Here is a 15725-nt window from a genome sequence, read left to right on the forward strand (position 1 = left end):
TTCTTTTAATGCATAGTTTACAATTTCTTTCACTCAGCATGAAACTGATTAAAAGCACATGGATGCCCCTCATAAAGAATGCTTTGCACAAATAGATGCGTTGTTTAATACGTTTACATCCTTGAATGTTTAGAATTTGAACTGTAATGCAGCAATGTAGCGGTTGTTGGAAAAGAACATACGGTATCCACTATACATCTGTCTGAATATACAGTACATTCCTCTGCTGTCTCACTCTCTCCCAGTTGCATCCAAGGATTCCCACTGGAAGACTAGAACCTGTTACAGTAAACAAATTACATTGCTGGTGTTAGCTATCAGGGGCACTGTTTGTGCCAGATATTACACCAGCAGGCAAACAGGTTCACACAGCCAGCCCTAAGAGTAGATGTGTAGCTGCACACAAACTCTCCACTCACTACTTTATTTAGTTGAAAAATGAAGCATAAATAAAATCTTTTATTAGAGTCATGATGAATGTGATTTTTGTTGTTTGGATGAATTCCTTCAGTGCACATTTATCACAGATCAAGGCTATTTTTTTGTTTCTTAGTTCACTCTTTCTCAAATACCAAACTGACATTCTTCCGTATGGTTCACTTACTATGTCAAAACTAAAAGAAAGATAAAATTAATAGAAGTACAACTCCCTGAATCAAATTGGCATTCAGTGAACAGACCAAGAAAAGATTTCTGTATGAAATAAAAGGCAAGATCATTAAAAAGCTTCAAAATTCCCCAAAAGCAGCTTGAAAGTTTAACCAAATGCTATATTTAGAAATTTTGTGTTCCCGATGTTTGTATTCTTATGCCAGTTTCAATACTGATCTCTTTGCTCACCTCGATGTAATTACTACTGACTGACAAATGTGGAAATGACAGAAGAATCACTTTCTATATGATGGAAAAAGTCTGTGAAAGTTATATCATTGAAGGGCACCCAATTCCTGCCTATTAATAAATATTTTTCTGTCTCTGATTTTATTTTTATTTATTTACAATTAAATGCAGGCTATTAAGTACACATTGCTTGCAGTATGAGCATCTTTTCATACACTGGAAACCAAAATCTTTACAATCACAGTGTGTTAACCAGATGTTCCGTTTTATAAATTCAGTTAATGTAAAGCTACTAATCATTTCAGCCTTTAAATACTCAGGGCAATAAAAATAGCAATGCTATTAACAGAATAGATTATTTGTTTTGATATGAAATGTTAAATAAAAATTAATTGAATAGGTTAAGTCAAAATGAAATCAGTTTGTGCTTTAGGGGCTTCATATAAGTACGTATGTGTATGTGCATGCATGTGTATATGGATGTCTGTACATAAACGTATAAAAATATAAGTATGTATGTATTTATAATCCCCCTGAAACAACCTCCTTTTTCTCTACTCTCCAAAACTGTAATTTGTTCAGCAGACTTCCAGTCTTAGCTAGACATGAGTTTATGTGCCTCTGTGTGTTTGTAAATTCCCTGTGAGGGCACAGAGATGGAGGAGGGGGCTGCCTTTACATTATTTTGTTTAGAAACTTATCCTTTAATTGGTTTGTGCATACAAGTTGGTTTTATATTGGTGACTTTAACTTAGGAATAATTGTATAGCATCTAACAGAAAGAAAATTTAGGCTGAACGTAAAGGAAAAGAATCATAGAACTTGTAATATTCGCCTTGGCTGTGGCATGTTCTCCCTCAAAAATGAAGAGAAAATTAAAAACTAGGCTATGTCAGAATTTCCAGGTACACATGAGAATCTTAAAGTGGACAGTATCAAGATTTTTCTTGGATACAACAGATGTTGATCCCTAGTTTTTTATGTAAATTTTCCACAAATATATCACCCACAGAACTGTATGAAATATATCTGAAACAATATTTTGGATAGAGGAGATACCTGAAAGCTTGAGAGGAAGACATCTTCCAAAAATACATTGATGGTTCTCATAGACAATAATCACAGCTCAGGAGAGACAGAAGTGTTGATGAGCAATCCAAATTGCCATTGCAATGACTCAATAAGACAATCCTGCAAGAAAGTAATCCATTAATTTTAACTGCATTCATGTATATCCTGAAGCATTTTACTATATGAACTACAGCACAACTGCTCAGCCCTATGTTCAGTTGAGATTGAAAAAACTATGGCAAAAATCCCTGATTCAAAGGCAATAAACTTTTAAAAGTTCCATTGCTCAGTGGAGGATGCCCTGTGATGGCTGAAATTTGAAGCCAGTACAAAAACCTCTACCAATCCACAGCTGAGCAGAACCCTACAGTCCTTTCTCAAATTAGCTGCATATACTTTTTTTTTAAGTGTTAGGTTTCTTTTAACTCACAGTTTGGATGAATAATAGGTATTTCTAGCTAGTGTGGATCTTTTCCCACAGGTCACCTCAAACACAAATCAGCTTTCGTTTGAACTGGTTTAATCAGGGTTTTCAAATCTCCAATCCATAGAACTTGAGTCACTGCTAAGCTTGCCATGAGATCTTGCCAAACATGTACAAAAGAATCAAATTTCTGCTCAGATTCATGTTTCCAGTGATTTGGTTGGAGTTTGGGAATGTGTCGTAACAGTGTCCACTACAAAATTGATGTCTCTTCCCATATCATTAGACAGATGGACAAGCTGGCAGACAGGACCAGGCTAGTTTGGGGGCAGGGAAAAAAATAACACGATCATATTTCAATTCATTGTTCAAGTTTAATGAGTTCTACCATAGCTCCAGCACTAGAAGGTTATTGTGAGGGAAAAACAAAGGGACCCTTCTTTTGTCTTTCTTCTCAAACTATCAGGCCCCATTACTGAAAATTAAGGTTCAATAAAATTCGTATTCAGAGATAATTAGCGGACAGCTTTGTGGTGAGGCGGATAATATGACCAAAGTGCTGGTTCACAGCAGTGTGTGCTGAAGTGTGAAAGAGCCAGTTCTACATTGCTGCTTCTGAGGTCATACCCCCTCATCCTGCATACAATGTGGCAGTCAAAATGCAGCATTCTTACCTGCTGTGATAAAAAATACACCAAAGCAAATAAATTATTTCAATCCCCCTCCCCCTCACAGTTTTTTTTTTTTTAAACAAAGCTGGATCATTAGTAATAAACTATGACTTCATTAGAATGTTCCACATAACAGGATTACAGAGGAATGTGTCAATAACTGGCAAAGGTTTGTCTTTCATTAATTAACACCTTTGTATGAATACAAACCTGTTATCCTCACTTTTTATAGGTGAAATATTACCATTAAAATTAGACCTTTGGCTTAAAAAAAATTCTTGATGGTGTTAATTTGTACAACTGAACATTTTCCAAATATTGTTTAGATTTGAAAAGAAACAAAATTTGAAATCAGGCAGTATTTCAGGAAGAGTGCTTTTCTCTGCACTAAGGGAAAGTTTCAGAGTTCTACTCTTTTATATACATGTATGCAGAAGTGTGTACATATGCTCATTCTCTCCATAAAGGAAAATATTTAAGGAAGTAACTAATTAAGTATTTGTTCTGATTTTGTTGCTTAGCAGAAATGCACATTAACTACTTCAGCTTTACTTTTCCCATCTGTCACTGAGGAAACAGTTCATAAGCTTAGGGATACTGTAATATTGCTGTTTATCCCAACACGCAAATGTCTTTGTGGACAGACAGCAAAAAGCAAATTCTGCCTCAAAAAGTAAAGTATTTTTTTGAGGTAGAAACACAGTAATGTTTATTTTTAGCAGTTTCACCTGCTAGCTTATAAATGTCACTTTTAGCATTTGCAAAGATACTCCTATGCTTAGTGGGATCCTGGCTAGAACTACGTCCTTAGATACTGATGTTGTTTCACCACTGTCATGTTTATTTGGATCACCAAATGATTTACAGGATAGATCCCATTAGTAAAGGATGTGCAGGTGCTTAATCTCACCTTAACTGAAATATCTATGGGATAATCTAAAATAATCTTCTCTTTTTGAGGGTCATAATATCTTCTGTTTTGGAAGCTTTGGACCAGAATTCTATGTCTTCTGACACAGGCTTTTCCTATGGAATCATTTCCAAAAGGTATGAAATACTTATGTTAAACAAGACATCAATAAACTGGCATTTTCTCACCCCTTTCCCAGGGGTTTCTGGGAAGGTGGGTAGGGTGATATTTGATGTGAACTGTTTTGCAGGAGTAACTGTATATTCCCGAGTACTGATGTTTTCATACATCTCTCTTTATTTCACAATTCACTGCACAATAAACATATTCTAAAAAAAAAAAAAAAAAAAAAAAAAGAAAAAGTGAGGTCACATTTCTTTTCTGTTTGGTTTAGGGAAAAGTAGTATGTGATGTTGCTTTAAAAACCTGAATGGAAATATCCAAAAGCAATGTTGGATTTGTCATCCATATCACAGAGACTTTCCATGAGATTAAATTTGAAAAATGGCTTCAGATAATAGTGAACTCATTAAAGCAGGTCAATTTTTTTTATCCACCAAAAAAATCAGTTTTATGATTAGTGAAGAAAAGAAGGTCTCCATTGTTGTTTTTCAGGAGGTGGCTCTTTGAAATTTCATGGACTTCGAGGTTTTTCAGATTCTTGGTGTTTGGTTTTTTTTAAACAGCTTGCTGTGGGAAAAATCTCAGCACCCTGCAATACAAGGCTGAACTCTTACTGATTAGAGTGGAACTTGGTTTATTAATGTTACATAAGGAAGCACTTTCATCTGCATTTCAGTGTGTAGTGAACTTAGTATGTGATTAGAAAAGGAGGATTAAGGCTGTGTCTACATTAGCAAATAATTCAGTATGATAAGAATAAATCAGTAGATCAAAGCAGCCAGTGCTGAAGCCCTACTCTTGCTATGTGGTTCAAAGTTTTCCCTTCCATCCAGGTTTAGTATGATATCCTGGTCTGAACGTCCTCGCATTGTTCAAAGTCACCCACTCAATGTCCAAATGCTTATGGCTGCACTAGGGCATATAATACACTCGGTGAACCTCTGAAGAGGAAAACCTCACTTTTCTCTGAAATCCATCTTGTGGGCATCTAGTTTGCAGAAACCAAACTAAACTGCAGAACAAGACAAAGCACAGTAACATGAGGAAAACAAGGGAATGTAAACCAAAATGTGAGTATGATACAGCCTAAAAGTGCCTTCTAGCTAGATGAACACAGGGTATTGTAATTCTCGGATGTAAATGGCTCTCTGAGACCTGTGCAACTCCCTCAACAGTGTGGTATTCAGCCATTAACTTTCTTGAAACCAAGTCCTGCAGCTCCCCCTGCTCCAAAGCAAGGAGTCAGGCTGAAAACCCTCTTGCAGCATGCTGTATACACTTCAGTAAGCCCAGTATTTTCAGTTCAGCTCCTTCAGAAATATGCTAGAGAAAACATATCATAATATAGACTAAAGTCTGCAGGCACATTAAACTTACCAGGGATTATGTATTGGGTAGATGAAAGTAAATTACAGAGGTCAGCAATATTCTGCCATTTTACCGTGGCATGTCAAGAGCGATTTCCAACACAATGAGGCCCCCTCCTCAGTCCATGCAGCACAAATCCATGAACCCTCTGTACAGTGCCTTTCTGGAAAAAGCCCTGTGACAAGCTGATAAGCCCTGTCAAGGAGTTCATAAATCATCAGTGATTATTAGTTCAGGACTGCTGCCCCTCAAACTTAGATATACTGCTTCTAGGCCTGAGCAAGTTCACCGGCAGTCATCTTGGATGTCTTTGCACCCATGGTGAAGATATATTTACTGCCTCCTGTCAGTACTTGAACTGCACCTTCTCCAAATCCTTAGGCCAATGATATTATTCTGTACTCTCTTCTTTTTTTGAAGATCTCCTTCAAACAATTCAAGCCAGAATATGCAGTTGTTTCTTATAAGAGAGTGAAGCAGTTTTCTGACTACACGAGGACCAGCATTAGCTATGTTTGAGTTGCAGTTCAACTCCTACAGGATTTTGGTGTTTTGATTGGGGTTTTTTTGTTTTGGTTTTGTTTTTAGGGGCTTTTTTGGGTGTGGGTTTTTTGGTGTTTTGGTTTGGTTTGGTTTTGTGGGGTTTTTTGTTTTTGTTTTTGTTTTTTTGTTGATCCATTTCCAACAACATAACCTCCTATAATACTTAATAATGTCATTGTGGTGACTTTAAAATTTTCCAAGAGCTGGTGGGATCTGAAATATTTTGATATTTCTGTAGTCCCAAGGTTTCACATCTGTCACTCAGTATTGGCAACTAGTTTGTGCGATGAAAACAATTGCAATAAAGCATGTATAGATCAGAGCTGTGCTTCCCCTTGCAGTCATTTTCTGTTTGCTTTAACAATGATTACTTAAGAGTGAAATTTAGAAGTTTAGTCTCACCGCGATAGAAGCATTACCTAAATAAAACCATATCATTCTGTATATCTTTTAAGGATGAAGTGAGATTGGCAGGGATTTTATCCAACTGTTGTGCATAGTATAATATACTATTCCACAGTTTCTCAGTTGCTCATTCATTTTATGCCAGTCAATTTTCATAAGCTGAAAACAGAACAAAGAGAACAACATCAGGGTTCAAACTAAACTCCAAACAAAATCAACTGTGTTTTCAGAAAATTGGATCAAGCCTCAGTTTTAAAGTTAAATAAATTACATTTACGATGAATGCTGAAAAATATCTGGTTTACAAATTCATTGTTTCAAAAAAAGGATGAAGAGGATTTTTATATGTGTATGTATACTAAGGGTATATCAGAAATATATCTGAAAATCTGTCAGTGGAAAAGGGGTGATAAATTCCACACAGGAATGCAAATCTCTTGCAGTTGTGTGAATGAAAACTTTTCTATTGCCTCTCTCTTAGATGCACTTTAGTTGTGGAACCAGGGGCTGCTTACCACAGTCGTATTCCAGAGTTATGCCCTGCAAGACAAGGTGCACTCTGAAAGCATACAACCTGGACTCAAGCCAAAGTTAAGCCTCTCAGTGATGATGACAACAAGGTACCAACATAATGTAGACCTCAACCTATTATGTCAGTCGAGATTCCCAAAAAAATTTACAGAGTGTATTAGATCTGCCTGAGATGGAGTTAATTTTCCCCACAGTAGCCCTCACAGTGGTGAGCTTTGTATTGATAGATAGAAAGGTGTTGGTAACACATCTACTGCTGAGCAGTGCTCCACAGCATCAGGGCTGTCTCTCCAACATTCCCCCCATCTGTAGACCAGGGTGGACAAGGTCTTGGGAGGGGACATAGCACAGACAGCAGACCCAAACTGACCAAAGAGATAGTTCATACCATATGACATCTGCTCAGCAATATATGCTAAGAGAAGGAGGATGAGTAGGGTAGGGGGGGTGGGGTATGGGCATTTGTTATTACCACATTTGTCTTCTAGAGCAAATTCTATGCAACCTGAAGCCCCACTTCCTGGGAAGTGGTCGGACATCACCTGCTGATGGGAAGCAGAGAAAAAAACCTTTTTTCCTTTGGTTCTGTGTGTGGCCTTTGCTTTTGCTTCATTAAAATGCCTTTATCTGATCCACGGATTTTTTTCACTTTTATTTTCTCTCCACCTCATCCTGCTGAGGAGAGTAGTGACAGAGTAGTTAGTGGCCATCCATCTAAGACCAACCCACCACACAGCAGATCCCAGGGCAGATGAGACTGAATCTTCCTATATGTTTAATGTGCTGTAATGTGGTGAGATGACACATCTTTAGCCACTGAAAACAAATCTGAGGCAACTGTTCTGCTAGATACCTTCAGTTTAGAAAGGCCAATCTTTTCTCTTACAGCAAGTGCTTGGAGACAATACTGCAAATATGTCACTGCATGGTTTGACATTGGCAACTCGCCTGTCCTACAATGCACAACTCCCTGCATTTTGGACTGCAAAGAAGCAGCACAAAATGTTCAATGCTCCCCTCCACATTAGCCAAGATGCTACTTTGTCCTGTATGTCATGAAGCAGGCCTCCACCAGAGGAGCACCTGACTTACAAAGGATACATCCAAACTCCTGATACTTCACCAATGTTGGTATACCTCCAAACTACTTCTGGCAAGCTGCTGAGGGCAAACCTGGATCCAAAACCTGTGGAAGGTTCTGCCATTGCCACAGACCAGGTTTTCACAGAAAAAAAAATATCTCAGATATTCAGCAAATATTCTGAGTTGGAAGGGACCCACAAAGATCAGGGAGTCCACCACGGAAGTGAATCACCCATAAGGGGATTGAACCCGCAACCATGGTGTTATCAGCACCATGCTATAACTGAACCAACCCATTTCATCCTCCTGATATGTGAAGATATGAACTTATATTTTCAAGTGGGAAATGCCCTTCTACAGGATGAACTAGCAAGTCTTCCCTGCAGCATCAAAGTCTTCTCACTGCAGAAGGACAGGAGGAGTTTCCCTCCTTTAGAAGGAGTCCCTGGTACAACAGGAACAAAACCATTGCAACTCTAAAGGATACAGATAAATTCTAATGTGAACAACATTTTAAGTAGTGCATAAAATCAATTCCTATTGATTAATATTAATTTAATAAACCAGCAATCAGTTGCTATGAAAACAAGAAGAAAGCTAATGCCCTGTTTCTGAGTAAATTATACACTGTAAACAGATTCTGAGAGATGCAAATAGTGTCTGGCTTCCTTTTCTTTAGTAGGAGGCTTGAATTATAAATGTGTCAGCCTTACAGTATTAATATTTTTAAATATAAAGGTAGGTAATGAAAGAATAATGTCTATCCCCTGGGATTACAGTCCACCCTCTATCACAGTGTTTAGATGGCAGGTATCCCTTGCTAGCCTGACGCTCGCTTTCAGGAGTTTGAGGCACCTGACTGCAGGGAGGGTAGGAGTTACTGCAATCCTTGCAGAACAGATCTCTTTAGAACAGCTTGGGGAATTTGGTTATGTGAAACTGTAACAAAATTACCCTGTGAAGTCCTGAAAAAGGTAAGGCAAAAATAGCTAGGGAAATGCCTTGAGTTACTAAAAAATTTAATTTACTATGCATTAATTATTGGTTAATTAAGTTCAGTATCTCTCTCAAAGTTTCACTGGTATTCAGCTCTTTGGTGGTTTCGATTACTTTTGCTCACTGACAGGATAAGGGTGTTTTGGAAGATAAAGGGTGACACCACCTTTGTGCCATTGATTCTTTGTAGATATAAAAAATTACTCCCACTGGAATTGTGGTTCATTTAGTGGAAACTTAAAGTTTGTAAAAAGATTTATTTTCTGATTAGTAATTCATTCTTTAAATTTTTGATGGAATGTCTGTAAACAGTTTACTTTTTATTTATTTATTTATATTTAGTGAGCACAAACAGCACACCAAAGCCACAATCATGTTCACCTAGTGCTGGATAATCTGCTGACTTTCTGATTGCCTGATTGGATCCTAAGGAATTACCCTTTCTCCTCAGAACCAGAGATGCAGGAAATGAAGATAAAAGGTAGTGTTTATAGTTATAAAATGAGTTGAAGAAAAGGAATAACAGATCACAGAACTATGATTGTGTCTCACCTTGTCTGAGATGGCAGACATCATGCAGCTTCTAAGGTGGCTTCAGGTCTCCTGTGTAATCATCGATTTTATGAAGGCTGGCATTAATTTAAAACAAAAGAGTACCAAGTACTCTGCAGTGTTCTAACTGCTTTCCTGTAGATACAAAGGTATAAATACCAACACTCAATCTTGCAAGTTTTGACCTAACTCCATTATGTGTGACTCCACAGTCAAAAATAGAACTGCTTGTAAGCCATAGCATGAGGACAGTTCTCTTATGCATTTGCACAGCTGCTCTGACAGCTGGAATAGGAGGCCAGTAAATATTTCCCTTTTGCTACCATGTAAAAACAAGTAAGAAAAAAGTTCCTTAGATTGGTTTAGTACCCTCGGTGTTCTTCATTCCTCAACAGAAAACAATTCAAAAATACAGCAGTTGAGAAGTCAATGGTATAAGGTTAACTTAATACACCCATTTAGGGATAAAAGTATCTAATAAAAAAAATAGAATCAGAATCTTAAATTAGTATGTGATGCAGTGTAGAGTATCATTCCTGTTCAGAATATTCTATTTCTTGTGTAGTAGTTATTTGAAATAAACCTGATAGTGCCAAGTTTCATTATATGGAGCCCTACACTCCGTCATTTTCTGTTCCATAACATCAGAGAAGTATTCAAAAATCAGTACAAAATACATTGTTACTGAAGCCTCCTACATGTCTGCCTGCATTTTTTTATCAGGAGTCAATAGCTGGCCCAAGTAACATTTTCTATATCAGACTGTTCAGAACAGATTTGGAAAGTTAAAGTTCCTCTGTGTGTGCTGCTGCATGGGTCTGTAGCATTTTTAGGGCCTATTTTTGTGGTTTTTATAGGTCTATGGCAATTCATGAAGAGCAATAGTGATACCCGAAACTCTGAGCAATGCGGCTGTTCTTAGTTCAAAACTATGACATGTTGTAATATTAGAAACATGGTAGCTGAAGTCATTCCAAACTTGTGAAAAACTGCATGAAAATAGAGATAGCTGGTAAATAAGAGAGGTGGAACTACAACAAATGCTTACAACAGGTAGCCTCTGCAACCTGAGCCCGTGGGCTTCTTTCAAGGTACAAATAAAAAGTCCTACAGTTACAAAAACACAATGCTAAATTATTGTTTGCTGAAAACAAGTAAACTCATCTGATTAAAATTTTTAACTATCTAAGAAGCTTCTCTCTGTGTTTGCATGATATGGGTTTAGCTTTTTTTTTAATCTTTTTACATCTTCTCTTGACTGGGCAAAGCAGAATTTGCTGTTTCCACATAAAGGTCATTAGTAGCCTGAAGGTCTATGCAAATCCTTCACACCAAACACTAATAACATTAGAATGGAGTGAGTGATAAAAGAACTAAAGAAATTAAGATTAGAAACTACTCTAAGTAAAAAAAGTTGTGGGGGCTAGCAACTTGTCAATAGAATGTTTTCTCTGTGGACAGTCATAACTTGTGTGCTTTTATAGCCAAGTTCAGAGTTGTCTTCAAGAGCTGCAAAATCCTTCCAGGTGAGCATCACAGAAGTTCAGTTTGGATTTTACAATGTTGCCTTCCTGGTGTGCTCCTTTGTCATTCTTTTTTGAAGACATTGACCATATGATGATATTCAAATGGCCAAGCGTTTACAATTTCCAGATCTGCCAAATAGCGAATCAACCTTTATAATTAAAGGTGACAAGCTGACAGGGAAAATGAATGTAAAATTATATACGTATATGAATTTTTATGTCAGATTGCCGTCTGTGCACTTGTTTTTTCTTTGTCAATAGCCGAAGGCTCATTTCTCTGTACTAGAAGTGCATTTTATATCGAGGCCTTCAGACAGCTCCCCTTCGCCCTAGTGAATTTGCTGATTAATTTTGGATGCTCCTCTTAATTAACACCCCAAAGGAAGTCTAGATTTTCTAGCCTATATTCCATGTAAAACAAGTGAATCTGAAGAACAATGACCTAAGGAGACAGGCGCGCTCTGTCCGAATGACATTACAAGAACATTGAATATCTCACAAGTCAGGACCTGGTCAGGCAATGCCTAGGGAAAATGTAGGCCTTTAATCAGGGCAGAAATGAGATTCATATTAGTCCAATTTCATTTTCTTTATTGCTGACAAAGAGAGGCTGGGATGGATGCCACCTGACAGTTGAAACATGGTGCTCCTATGCAGAAGCGGGTGCCTCTGGCCTTGATTAATAATTGGTACCATTTTGACTTGCGGGCAGATAAGTTGATGATGGATGAGAGAAAAAGAGTGAAGTGATTTATTATAAAATTAGGATAAAATAACGAACTGGCTAATTGCACACAAGCCTCATAAAATGTAGCTGTGGAGTCAGAAGTGCAATGCCAGGCAACAATAATTTCCACCTCAGTTTTCACAATGAGATCTTAAAGCAAAAAAAGATAGAGACAACTCTTACTTATGCATGTGATTTATGCAGAAAAAGCCTTGCCCATTCTTCTTCTTCAAGCAAATAAAATATTGAGTCTTGTATTTTGGTTTTCATTCTAACTGTTGCACAAGAAAAGAGAACAGTAGAACTAAACAGGCCATGTTAAACCAACTGTTGCTTCTTTGTTAAAGCTAATAAAACCTTGTAGTTCTTGAATTTTTTGCATACTTTATCAACATAAAAACATCTAAAGTTTTGAAACTGAGTTGCATATGTGTTTAAATCAAAATTCAACTCAGAAATCAACTTATAAGCTCTATTGGTACCTGCAGAAGTGTTCAGCCCTCTTGACAGGTATCATTTTTCCAGTACACTTTTTGATGCTTTGAACTTCCAAATCTTGCTCTGATAGCTATTTTAGAAGCTGAATCATTTACTGCTTGCTATTTTATGCTGCCTGTGTCCAGTTAAGTACCATTGCAGATTAAAAAAGCATATGTCATAATATCCATTTGCTGTTTGGTACTAATATTTATTTTGTTGTTGTGAATCAATGTTATTATATACATTTTTCTTTACAAGAAAATGCATTTGCAAATGCCTGGTCATTTTGTCTTGGAAATTTTGAAAGCCTAACCTTTTCCTTGAAAAGTTTTGCTTCTAGCAGTGCCAATCAACACCCAACTGCTTTTTTCTACAAGGTCAACTATTAAACAAGCTGAAATTACTAAATTAAATACAACTGCAACAATATTGTCCAAATAAGATGGGTTCAGTCATAAAACTGAAAATTAATGTAGCATGGGGAGCTAAAATTTAATTTTCATGTAATTGATTTCTATTCTACTGCTAAAAGAAAAATGTGGCAACTTCTCCTTATATTCCACAAATTTACACAAACTGAATTTTCCATGCCAATTAGGAGACAGGATTTTCAAATAATAATATGCAAACACTTCATTTTGGTTCAAAAGCCACAGTCATTGTTTAAGAGCATTAAAATTTTTCTATGTTCCTGAAGAAAAGTAAAAATTACATCCACTATTATATCCCTTAGACAACTATTACAAAGTTTCATAACTGATCCCTTCTTAACTGCATACTACTTATTTTTTGGGGAGATTTGAGAGAAGTTAACCTGAATTAATTTCTAAAGTGAATTATTAAACTACATCAATTCCACATAAAATTTTATTTCAGAATTTTAAGGTGTCTTTAACATGACATAGCTTCATGAATTAGATTAAACTGAATTAAGACTGTTTTCAAATATTAGTATCCACCATTTACTGAAACACAACTTTAAATTCTTTTTAAACTCATGTCACTGTTTTATCTGGTCTAACTTTTTCAAGAGTCTCCTACTCAAAAACCTTTTCATATTGATTCAATTAGAGTTTACTTGGAGAAAAAACATGTCAGGTGAAAGGTTAGTTAATAGAAAAATTACATAAGCACCATGCTTTTTTGTCCAATTCTAAAATTATAAAATTTATCATCATCTCTGTAAAAATATGAAGGCTACATCCCAACATGACAATAGCAGCATAGACTTGAGAAAAATACCTATTGCTGTGAAAGAGGAGATCAGGTAGTAATAGTGTCTCTGCTGTGCTTGCAAATTGCATGAATGTCTTCTCACCCTGAATACATATGTTCCTCCAATATCTCAGAGATTTGGGGGTTCAGAATAAAAGGAAATAATTTCAATTAACTGCAGTGCTTTTAAGACCATAAGGTAAATAATGCTGCAAGGACCAATTTGTGCTCTGAGCCTCACCTGCTCTGTATTTGAGAAGCAGCAGTATGGCTGGCTGTGGAAAAGGCACTCTTCTATCATCCACGTTGTAAGAGGTGTTGAGGCCATCACATCCCTTGCCTGTATGAGTTTGGTGCCAGGCATGAACTAACTCCATGTCTTTGCTACCTTGCCTCTGCTCCCTTTGCTACCACTGGGAATCATGTGCCTGGCAGATCCGAGGCTGGCCATTCTCCATGCTGCAAACATGAAAGCATGGGGATGGCATCACTAATGTCTTATGGCTGAAACAATAATGTAACATCAAAGGTTGGGACAGCTGAATGCTTACTCCCAGGTTATTGAAAGACATCTGAGAGCAGCTTCAAGATAAGAAGGAAAATTGAAGTTTATTTCCTCTGCAGAGAGAAAATTAGAAAGACAAAAGCCCAACTAGAACTCAATCTGACTACTATCACAAAAGATAGCAAAAAAGGTTTTTACAAATACATTAATAACAAAAAGAGGGCCAAGGAGAGCCTCATTTATTGTATACAGATGGCAACATTGCCACTGAGGATGAGGAAAAAGCTGAAGTACTTAGTGCTTTCTTTGCCTCAGTCTTTAATAGAAAAATCAGTTATACTCAGGGCACCCATCCCCTGAGCTGGTAGACAGGGACTGGGAGCACAATAAACTCTGTAATCCAGGGCAAAGTAGTTGATGACCTGCTGAACAACGTAGACACTCACAAGTTTATGGAGCTGGATGGGATCTACCCAAGGGTATTGAGGGTGCTGGTGGAAGAGCTCACCAAGCAACTTTTCTTCATTTATAATCATTACTGGTTAACCATGGAGGTCCCAGACAACTTGAGGCTAGCCTGTGTGACACCCACATACAAGAAGAGTTGGAAGGACAATCCAGGGAACTACAGTCCTGTCTGTTTTACTGCTATGCCAGGGAAGGTTATGGAACAGATTATCTTGGGTGCTTTCACCCGGAACATGCAGGACAGCTAGAGGATCAGGCCCAGCCAGCATGGTTTCATGAAAAGCAGCTCCTGCTTGACCAACCTGATCTCCTTTTATGACCAGGTGACCCACCTAGTGGATGAGGGAAAGGTTGTGGTTGTAGTCCACCTAGACTTTAGTAAAGCCTTTGAAACTATCTCCCGCAGCATTTTCCTGGAGAAACTGGATGCTCATGGCTTGGACGGGTGTAGTGGCTAAAAAAATGGCTGGATGGCCAAGCCCAGAGAGTAGTGGTGAACAGTGCTGCACCCCACTGGCAGCCAGTCACAGTTGGTATTCCCCAGGGCTCAGTTCTGGAGCCAGTCCTCTTTAATATCTGTATCAATGAACTGGACAGGAGGATTGAGTGCACCCTCAGTCAGTTTGCAGATGACACCAAGTTGGACAGGAGCATTGATCTGTTGGAGGGCAGGAAGGCTCTGCAGAGGGATCTGAACAGGCTGGATAGATGGACCAAGGCCAACTGCATGAGCTTCATCAAGATGAAGTTCTGGGTCCTGCATTTGAGTCACAACAACCCAATGCAGCACTACAAGCTTGGCGCTGAGTGGCTGGAAAGCTGCCCGGTGGAAAAGGAAGTGGGGGTGCTGGTCAACAGCAGCTGAACATGAACCAGCAGACTTCCCAGGTGGCCAAGAAGGACAGTGGCCTCCTGGCTTGTATCTGCCAGGAAATAGTGTGGCCAGCAGGACCAGGGCAGTGGCCATCCCCTTATTCTTGGAACTGGTGAGACTGCACTTCAAATCCTGTTTTCAGTTTTGGACCCCTCACTACTAGAAGGCCATTGAGATGCTGTAGTGTGTCTAGAGAAGGACAATGGAGCTGGTAAAACCTCTGGAGCATTAGCCCTGTGAGGAGTGGCTGAGGGAGCTGGAGTTGTTTAGCCTGGAGAAAAAGTGGTTGAGGGGTAACCTTATGACTCCCTACAGCTACCTGAAAGGAGGTTTTGCTGAGGTGGGCATTGGCCTCTGCTTCCAGGCAACTAGAGATAGGACAAGAGGACATAGTCTTAAGTTGCAACAAGGTA

General features: G+C 38.1%; 1 long non-coding RNA gene across 1 annotated transcript; it reads right to left on the reverse strand.

Annotated features, from left to right (window-relative positions):
* Positions 1–1919: 1919 nt before the first annotated feature.
* Positions 1920–6415, reverse strand: LOC108641606. Its single transcript, XR_001922121.1, has 3 exons — positions 6370–6415; positions 5417–5602; positions 1920–2031 (listed from the first exon to the last, which is right to left on the reverse strand). It is a non-coding gene; the product is annotated as an uncharacterized LOC108641606 (long non-coding RNA).
* Between the last annotated feature and the right edge of the window lie 9310 nt (positions 6416–15725).

This window comes from Manacus vitellinus, unplaced genomic scaffold (assembly GCF_001715985.3).
Source record: "Manacus vitellinus isolate BGI_N305 unplaced genomic scaffold, ASM171598v3 scaffold_7_pilon, whole genome shotgun sequence".
Taxonomy (NCBI): domain Eukaryota; kingdom Metazoa; phylum Chordata; class Aves; order Passeriformes; family Pipridae; genus Manacus; species Manacus vitellinus.